At 37.0% G+C, this 10191-nt stretch overlaps 1 pseudogene; it reads right to left on the reverse strand.

Moving 5' to 3' along the window:
- Nucleotides 1-780: 780 nt before the first annotated feature.
- Nucleotides 781-1454, reverse strand: LOC141570766 (large ribosomal subunit protein uL6 pseudogene; annotated as a pseudogene).
- Nucleotides 1455-10191: the final 8737 nt, after the last annotated feature.

Raw genomic sequence — 10191 nt, forward strand, 5'->3', positions numbered from 1 at the left:
AACTAATAGCACCATAATCACAATGAAAACAAGCAGTTTAACAGCCACTGGAATTGTCACAATGAGTTGGAGCTTTTTCAAAGATCCATTTTCAGAGAATCGTCATCATTTGACCTGTCTGGTAGTTCCCTGGAAATCTCTACCTGCAGGGCTTGCATTTACTTGACCCAACTCAGAGATCATTCAGTGAAAACAACTTTTTTCCTTAGGAGAAAACTGTCAGTTGCAATTGTTTGACAACACCTTTGTCTAAGGTGGCAATAATAGGTGGAGCAAAAAAAAAGCTGATCCAAAATATGCTAAGAGATTAAATGTCCATAGGGGATTTTAAAAAACTCTTATATAATCCGGGAATCCAGAAGACCACACATTCACAGACGTGTGGACATGCCCCAGGGCTGTGTGAATGCCCAGGAAAGACCTGAGAAAGCCCTAAGCAATGCAATTACCTTTGTTTGACCCCAAAGCTCTGTGAAGGCAAGAAGTGAAAGATAAATCAGAGATGTAAACTGATTGCCTGGACATTGAAGAAATGCCCAACATGTACACAGAGAACCCCATCACAGGCTGAGAAACATTGCTTTCAAGAATTTAAGCCAATCTCTGTACAATCATTAGCCAACTACTAAGCTAAGAATACAGACTTTCCAGAATTACAATTCGTTCAGGAAAGTCATTAAATGAACAACTAATAACAGCAGCAGCAGTGAACCCTGGGGTAAGAAATATGATTTCCAGAGTCGTTACATTACATTATTTTATTTTTTTAATACATGATTTTCATTGCATCTTTATAATATCACAAAAAATCTGAGGAATCACTTGACATCTTGACGTTTTTGTAGCTGGACAACATTCATCATATTTATCAGCCTGCTCAATGGTTCCTTTTTCAGAAACATAGATAGCATCCAAAAATTTCCTGATATTCTTGTTTTTAACTGTTGTGGTTTGTTGATTCAAAGCAGCTGAATTTGATACAAGTTCAGTATCATTTCTCTCAAGAATTTTCTTTCTGGGCTTGAGCTACTGAACAAGTGAACACCTGACTTCATCCAAACCCTGCGGATGTATTTTTCACCGAAGAAATTTCAAATTTCAACAAGAGAACCATTCTCCTGAATAACGACATTGATGGGGAAGTAAGGATACACAGACCTCATCTTGTAACGGAAGCCCAATGTAACCCCCTTGATCATGTTCTGCCCATGACTACAGATAGTGCAAACAGTAGCCAGTTCCTTTCTATTTCCCCACCATTTGTCAACACAGAGCCTCTTCTTTTTCTTTCTAACAAGACTGAGTTCTACATTCATGTGATTGAAGTCCCTCCACACGGTGCCTCTGGGTCCCTTCCCAATAACTGTGTGTCCCTCCAAAGTGATGTTCACATTTTCTGGAATGTCCACTGTCTGATTGCTGAGAATGGTTTTCCTCCTCATAGTAGATGCAGCAAAGAGCGTTACATTATATTATTTTAAATGTCTAGTTTTCAACAACAAAAAAAATTGTGAGACATGTAAAGAAACAAACAAACAAAATGGCCTATACACAGGAATAAAAGCAGTCAATAGAAACTGCCCCTGAGGAAGTCCAGATGTGGGACTTACTATATAAAGACTTTAAATCAGCAATTTAAAACATGTTCAAAGAACAAAAAGAAAGTGTATATATAAAGAACTAAAAAAAGTATTAGAATAGTGTCTCACCAAATAGAGAATATTAATAAAAAGAAACGATAAACTAGACACAATGAGAAATTCTGAAACTGAAAACTACAATAACTGAAATGAGAAATTGTATAAGAGCTCAGTAGCTAGCAGAAATAAACCTCAGTGAACTTGAATATAAGTCAATTGTCACTATCAAATCTGAAGAACAGAAAAAATGAGTGAAGAAAAATGAACAGGGCTTCAGAGACCTGTGGGACATGATTGAGCACATCAATATACACACAATAGGAGTCCCAGAAAGAAAGGAGAGAAAGAAAGGAGCAAAAAGAATACTTGAAGAAATAAACTTGGCCAAAAACTTCTCAAACAGTTGTATATCCGAGAAGCTCAGTGAATTCCAAGTAAGATAAAGTCAAAGAGATCCACACACAAACACATTATAATCAAACTGTCAAAAACCGGAAACAGACTGAATCTTGAAAGCCGCAAAGAAGAGTGATTCTTTATGTACAAGGGATCCTCACTAAGATTAACAGGTAATTTCTCAATAGGAACAACACAGGGCAGAAAGTAGTGGAATGGCCTATTCAAGGTGCTGAAAGAAAAAGACCGCCAACCAAGAATTCTATATCTCTCAAAGCTATCCTTAAAAATGAAGGAGAAATTAAGATATTCCAAGATAAAACAAAAAAGGAGAAAATTTATTGCTAGGAGACTTGCCCTGAAAAAATACTAAAAGGAGATCTTTAGGATTAAATGAAAAGACACTAGATAGTAACCTGAATTCACATGAAGAAATAAAAAGCATCAGTAAAAATTATTAGGCATTAGGTTGGTGCAACAGTAATTGTGGTTTAGGTTAAAAATAATTGCAAAAACCGCAATTACGTTTGCACCGACCTAAATAATAGAAAAAACAGTATCAATGTATTTTTTGTTTGTAACTTGTTTTTTCCCCACCTATTTGATTTAAAGAGACAACTGTTCAAAGCAATAATTAAATGTATACAAGTGGACATTTTCATCAACGTTGCTGAAGCAGTTTGCTATAACAGAAGTGTCTGGATGCTGATGGTAACCACTTTGAGCACCTCTTGTAATTGCAGAAGTCAAACGTGACTTGTATTCAGCTTCTGTTATTGGTATATATTGAGTATTACAATTTTAATACAGTTTTTTCCTTTCTTAAAATGTGTATATATTTCTTAGGCCATATATATATATATATATATATATATATATATATATATATATATATACACACACACACACGTACATATGTATGTATGTATATATATGAATTTCAAGTATATAGCACAGTGGTTAGGCATTTATATAATTTTATGAAGTAATCTCCCTAATAAATCCAGTACCCACTTGACACCATACATAGTTTTTACAATATTATTGACTATATTCCCTATATTGCATTTCACATCTCTGTGACTATTTTGTGACTACCAGTTTGTACTTCTTAATCCCTTCACCTTTCTCACCAATCCCAACTCCCCTCCCAATTAGCAACCCTCAGTTTGTTCTCTATATCTGTGAGTCTTTTCTGTTTTGTTTGTTCATTTATTCTGTTCTTTAGATTCCACATGTAAGTGAGATCATAAGGTATTTATCTTTCTGAGTCTGACTTATTTCACTTAGCATAATATCATCTAAGAGCCATCCATGTTGTTGAATATGGTAAGATTTCATTCTTTTTTTATGACCAAGTAATATTCCATTGTGCAAATGTACCACAGTTTCTTTATCCAATCATCTACTGATGGGCATTTCACTTGTTTCCATATCTTGGCTATTGTGAATAGTACTACAGTAAACATAAGTGTGCATATATTTTTTTGAATTAGTGTTTGTTGTCACACAGCAGCATGCGTGTCTAGCCCCTTGTACCCACCCCTAAAAAGAAAGAAGAGTCTGTGAGACTATTCCTTTCAGGGACATTGCTTCACCTTTATGCCATCTCCTTGTTTGGCCCCAAAGGATGGCTGGCTAGCCAATGACGGGTAAGATTCCTCAAGAAAGGAACGACCTAAGACAGGCACAGTCATGTGGGGACCACCAGGAGAATTAGTGGGGTTGATAGAGGTGGGCATAGACCCCCACTTTCCCCAGTCTAAGGAGAGCGTCTGCCTATGTGGCTGTATTCCTTCCCACAACCTCCTTCCTTCCTTCCTTCCTTCCTTCCTTCCTTCCTTCCTTCCTTCCTTCCTTCCTTCCTTCCTTCCTTCCTTCCTTCCTTCCTTCCTTTCTGTGATAACATCAGTTCTCCATCTCAGTAAGTTTTCAACATAAAGCTTCTGTCCCCTGGGGAGGTACAAACAATAATTATTTATACATCATGGGACTTTCAACAGGCAAGGGTGATTGGTTTGGACCAGTTTTCTAGTATGGTGTATGAGACTCATGGACCATAGTAAAAACAATACTACTTCCTTGTATGTGCATCAGTAAAAGCCACAAGCTGGCCTGATTCAGGGTTTTCAGTCCTTTGAGGCTGTGAGACCCTTGGCCCCTGTTTCAAAAGTTTCTTGATTTCTGTTTCTTTGTTAACCCTTCACTGCCCCTTCTCATTCTCTCACTGCCCGTGTTTCACTGGACGCAACAAGTGTTTTAGATTTCTTTTGATAAATACCCAGGAGTAGAATTGCTGGGTCATAATGTGGTTCTAGTTTTAATTTTTTGAGGAACCCTCATACTGTTTTCCATAGTTACTGCACCAATTTGTAATCCCACCAACAGTGCACCAAGGTTCCCTTTTCTCCACATCCTCGCCAAAACTTGTTATTTGTTGATTCATTGATGATGGCCATTCTGACAGGTGCGAAATGATATTATATTGTGGTTTTAATCTGCATTTCTCTGATGATTGGTTCATTGAACATCTTTTCATAGGCTTTTTGGCCATCGTATGTCCTCTTTTGAGAAATGTCTCATCGTGTCCTCTGCCCATTTATTAATTGGATTGTTTGTTTTTTTTGGTGTTGAGCCGTATGAGGTTTTTTTTATTTATTTTTTTAAAATAAATTTTGGATGTTAACCCCTTATCACATGTATCATTGGCGAATATCTTCTCCCATTCAGTGGGATGTCTTTTTGTTTTGTTTATAGTTTCCTTTGCTATGAAAAAAAAACTTTTTAGTTTGACATAGTCTTGTTTGTTTATTTTTTCTTTTGTTTCCCTTGCCAAAGGAGATAGATATATTGGTAAAAATATTATTAAGGGTAATGTCTGAGAGTTTACTTCCTGTATTTTCTTCTAGAAGTATTATGTTTTCAGGTCTTACATTTAAGTTTTTAATCCATTTTGAGTTTATTCTTGTATATGGTGTAAGAAGGTGGTCCAGTTCCTTCCTTCCTTCCTTCCTTCCTTCCTTCCTCCCTTCCTTCCTTCCTTCCTTCCTTCCTTTCTTTCTCTTTCTTTTTTTTTGCAGGTATCTGTCCACTTATCCCAGCACCATTTATTGAATAGACTGTCTTTACCCCAATGTGTATTCTTGCTTCTTTTGTCATAGATTGAATAACCATATAGGCATATATTTATTTCTAGGCTCTCTATTGTGTTCGATTGATTTATGTGTCTGTTTTCATTCCAATACCATGTTTTTTGATTACTATGGCCTTGTAGTATAGTTTGATATCAGGTAGCATGATACCTCCAGTTTTGTTCTTATTTCTCAGGATTGCTGTGGTTATTCAGGGTCTATTTATTGTTCCTTATTAATTTTAGGATTATTTCACAGAGTTCTGTGAAAAATTCCTTTTTTGATAGGGATTGCATTGAATCTATGTATTGTTTTGGGTAATTTGGACATTTTAACTATATTAATTATTCTTATCCATGAGCATGTTATATGTTTTCATTTATTTGTATCTTCTTTAATTTCTATCGTCAATGTCTTTTAATTTCCTGGTTAAATTTATTCCTAAGTATTTTTTGGATGCAATTTTATATGGGATTGTTTTCTTAATTTCTCTTTGTGATAGTTTGTTATTGGTATATAAAAATGCAACCTATTTCTGAACATTAATTTTATATCCTGCTACTTTACTAAATTCTTTTATCAGTGCTAATAGTTTCTTGGTGAAATCTTTGGGGTTCTCTGGTATAATATCATGTTATCTGCAAATAATGAAAGTTTTACTTCTACTTTTCCATTTTGGATACCTTTTATTTCTTTTCGTTGTCTGATTGCTGTCTCTGGAACTTCCAGTACTATGTTGAATAGAAGTGGTGAAAGTGAGCATCCTTATCTTGTTCCTCATCTTAAGGGGAATGATTTTAGCTTTTCCCCATTGAGTTTATTATTAGCTGTGGGTTTGTCATATATGGCCTTTATTATGTTGAAATATCTTCCCTCTATTCCCACTTTGCTGAAAGTGTTATGATACATGGATGCTGGATTTTGTCAAATGCTTTTGCTGCATTTATTGATATGACCATATGATTTTTCCTTTTTATTTTGATCATGTGGTGTATCACATTAATTGATTTGCAGGTATTGAGCCAACCTTGCATTCCAGGAATGAATCTCACTCGATTGTGGTGTATGATCTTTATAATGTATTGCTGAATTCAGTTTGCTAATATTTTGTTGAGGATTTTTGCATCTATGTTCATCAGTGATATCGGTCTGTAGTTTACTTTATTTGTGATGTTTTTTTCTGGTTTTGGAATTAGGGTAATGGTGGCCTCATAAAATGAGCTTGGGAGTGTACCCTGTTCTTGGATTTTTCAGAATAGTTTTGAGGTGGATAGGTATTAATTCTCTTTTGAATTTTTGGTAAAATTCACCTGTGAAGCCATGTGGTCCAGGAATTTTGTTTGTTGGGAACTTATTGATTACTAATTCGAGTTTGTTAATAGTAATTGGTCTGTTTAGATTTTCTGTTTTTATTTGATTCAGCCTTGGAAGATTGTATGCTTCTAGGAATTTATTCATTTCTTCCAGAATGTCCAATTTGTTGGCCTATAGTTGATTGTGGCATTTTCTTAATTATTTATTTATTTATTTATTTATTTATTTATTTATTTCTGTGGTGTTTGTTGTTACTTCTTTAAAATTCTGATTTCGTTTATTTGGGTCCCCTCTCTTTTTTTCTTGATGAGTTGGGTTAAAGTCTTGTCCATTTTATTTACCTTTTCAAAAACCAGCTTTGGTTTCATTAATCTTTTGTATTTTTTTAAAGACTCTATTTCATTTATTTCCACTCAGACCATTATTATTTCCTACCTTTTACTCACTTTGGACTTTGTTTGCTGTTCTTTTTCCATTCCCTTAAGTGTAAACTTAGACTGTTTACTTGAGATTTTTCTTTTTTTTGGGGGGTGGGGTGGGTGGACCTGCATTGCTATGAATTTCCCTCTTAGGCCTGCTTTCATTGTGTCCCATAGATTTTGGGTCATTGTGTTTTTGTTTTTATTTTCATTTGTCTTAAGGTTCTTTTTGATTTCTTCCTTGATCTCATTGTTAACCCACTCATTATTTAGTAGCATGTTATTTATCCTCCATGTGTTTGTGTTTTTCAGTTGTTTTATTTTTTGTTCTTGTTGCAATCAATTTCTAGTTTCATGCCATCATGGTCAGAGGATACGTTTGATATGAATTCAGTCTTCTTAAATTTATTGAGACTTGTTTTGTGGCCAAACATGTGGTCTATCTTGGAAGATGTTCCATGCACACTTGAAAAGAATGTATATTCTGCTGCTTTGGGGTAAAATGCTTTAAAAATATCAATTAAATTCACCTGGTCTACTGTGTCATTTAAAGGCACTGTTTCTGTGTTGATTTTCTATCTGGAACATCTATCCATTGAAGTCCATATGGTGTTAAAGTCCCCTATTATGTATGATTGTGTTACTGATGTTCTCTGCCTTTATGTATGTCAATATTTGTTTTATATATTTAGGTGCTTCTATGTTGAGTGCATAAATGTTTACTAGGGTTATGTCTTCATGTTGGATTGATCCTTTATTATGTAATGTCCTTCTTTGTCTCTTATTATAGTGTTCATTTTTAAGTCTATGTTGAATGATGTAAGTATTGCTACCCCAGTTTTTTTCTCATTTTCATTTGCATGAAGTATCTTTTTCCATCCATTTACTTTCAGACTATGTGTGTCGTTCAATCTGAGGTGTGTCTTTTGTAGACAGCATATGCATAGGTCTTGTTTGCTTATCTATTCAACTACCCTATGTCTTTTGATTGGAAAATTTAATCCATTTACATTTAAAGTGATTATTGATAGGTACATAGTTATTGCTGTTTTATTATTCATATTTTTGTTCTTTGTTTTCTCCTTTCTTCTGCTTAATGAAGTCTTTTTTAACATTTCTTGTAATACTAGCTTGGTGGTAATGAATTCTTTTAGCTTTTTTTGTCTGGGAAGCTCTTTATCGCTCCTTCAATTTTAAATGATAGCCTTGCTGGTTAGAATAGTGTTTGTTGCAGGCCCTTGTTTTTTATTACTTTCAATATTTCCTGCCACTCTTCTGGCCTGAAAAGTTTTTGTTGAAAAAATAAGCTGACAGTCTTATGGGGGCTCCTTTGTAAGTCACTAACTGCTTTTCTCCTGGTGCTTTTAGGATTCTCTCTTTGTCTTTAACCTTTGCCATTTTAATTATGATGTGTCTTGGTGTGGGCCTGTTTGGGTTCATCTTGTTTGGTACTCTCTGCACTTTCTGAACTTGTATGTCTATTTCCTCTGCCAGCTTAGGGAAGTTTTCAGTCTTATTTCTTCAAATAGTTCGCGATTCCTTCCTCCCTCTCATCTTCTTCTGTTATTCCTCTGATGAGACTGTTGTTACACTTGATGTTGTCCCATAGGTCCCTTAAAGTATTTTTGTTTTTTTAATTCTTTTTTCTTTTTGTTGTTCTGATTGGATGTTTTCTGCTACCTTGTTTTCTAAATCACTGATTCAATCCTCTGCTTCATCCAATCTGTGGTTGATTTCTCCCAGTGTATTCTTCATTTCAGTTATTGTATTCTTTATTTCTGACTGGCTCTTTTTAATGTCATTCTGTATGTTTACTGTCTCTTTGTTGAAATTCTCACTAAGTTCCTTAAGTAATCTTATAACCAATGTTTTAAACTCTGTCTCTGATAGGTTGGTTGTCTTCATTTCATTTAGTTCTATATCTGGACATTTCTCCTGTTCTTTTATTTGGGACATGCTTCTTTGTTTCTTCATTTTGGCTGCCTCTGTGTGTTTGCTTCTACATATCAGGTAGATCTCCTATGTCTCTCAGTCTTTTCTGGGTATGTGTCCTGTTTGGTCCAGTGGCACAGTCTCCCTGATCTCATGTGCATGTGTTCCAGGAGTGTTCCTTCAGTGTGTTGTGTGAGTTCTTCTGTTGTATTTGAGCTTTGATTGCTTTGGCCTGTAAGTAGGTGGGATTGACTTCCAGGTTGACTGATAGTGAGGACTGACTAGCCGAACAGTATATGAGCTGCTATGTGGGGACTAACCCCTCAGAGGGGGATTTACCCCTGTGGGTTCTTGGGCCTGTGTGACCACCCTTTGGGTGTGCTGCTTGAGGGGTTGACTAGGTAGTGCTCTCATGTGGTCTGAAGCTGGCCTCTGGATGTGTTGTTTCTGGTGTCTCTTGAGTGGGGCTACCATGCAGGCCAATTTTAGCTTTGGCTGTGACTGGCCCGGGGCTACCTGGTAGGAGCTACAAAGCTATATTTGGTTGGCTGCTGCCTGTGTTGGACCTGGAGATGGGTGGGAGTGGCCTTGCTGTGAACCAAAGCTGGCTGCCATCAGTATTGGGTCTGGAGCTGCTTAGCAAGAAGTCCAGGACCCCTAGGCCTATTGCCACCTGCTGCCTACCCATAAGGCTCAGCCCTTGAAAGAGCCTCATTAGGTTATGTGAGCCGGGCTGGTTGACCTGATGTTGGGAGTGCCTCTGGTAATGCAGCATTAGCTGGTTAGGGTGGGGTCCTAGGGAGTCAAGAGACAAAGCTGGTTGTTTTAACAAAGTTAATGCAGATTCAGTTCTTGCATTAGTGCCTGACCTGTGACCACTTTGCAAAACACTCTGAGAACACCACAGCCAGCCACCACTCACCTTGGGCTTACCGATCCCCTAGCCCGGAAGACACTGCAGTGCAAGATGTGGCTCACTGCCCACCACCAAAATTTCCCTGGGCTGCTGAGGGCCATACATTGCTGTAAAAGGTTTTCACAGCTTGTGGGGCCAGGCCAGACACTCAGTAGCTGAAAGTGCCCCTAGCAATGCAGTACTAGCTGTGCAGGATGGGGACCTAGGGCATCACCAAAGTGGTGTACACACACAGATTTTATCAGACCAATGTGGTCTCAGGTGTTGTCCTTTCAAGGAGGGTTCAACATAGAAAGCATGGCGCCCTCCTATAGGTGACACACATGAAGCAGGCTCCACAAAGGGACAATGGCTGCTGTCCCTCTAGCATTACACTGAAGCCACACAACTTAGTCTTTCCCCATGAGTCTCTGGCACCTCTCAAGTTGCTGCCCCTCCACTGG

This window comes from Rhinolophus sinicus, chromosome 3 (genome assembly GCF_057876585.1).
Source record: "Rhinolophus sinicus isolate RSI-liver-muscle chromosome 3, RSI-T2T, whole genome shotgun sequence".
Classification (NCBI taxonomy): domain Eukaryota; kingdom Metazoa; phylum Chordata; class Mammalia; order Chiroptera; family Rhinolophidae; genus Rhinolophus; species Rhinolophus sinicus.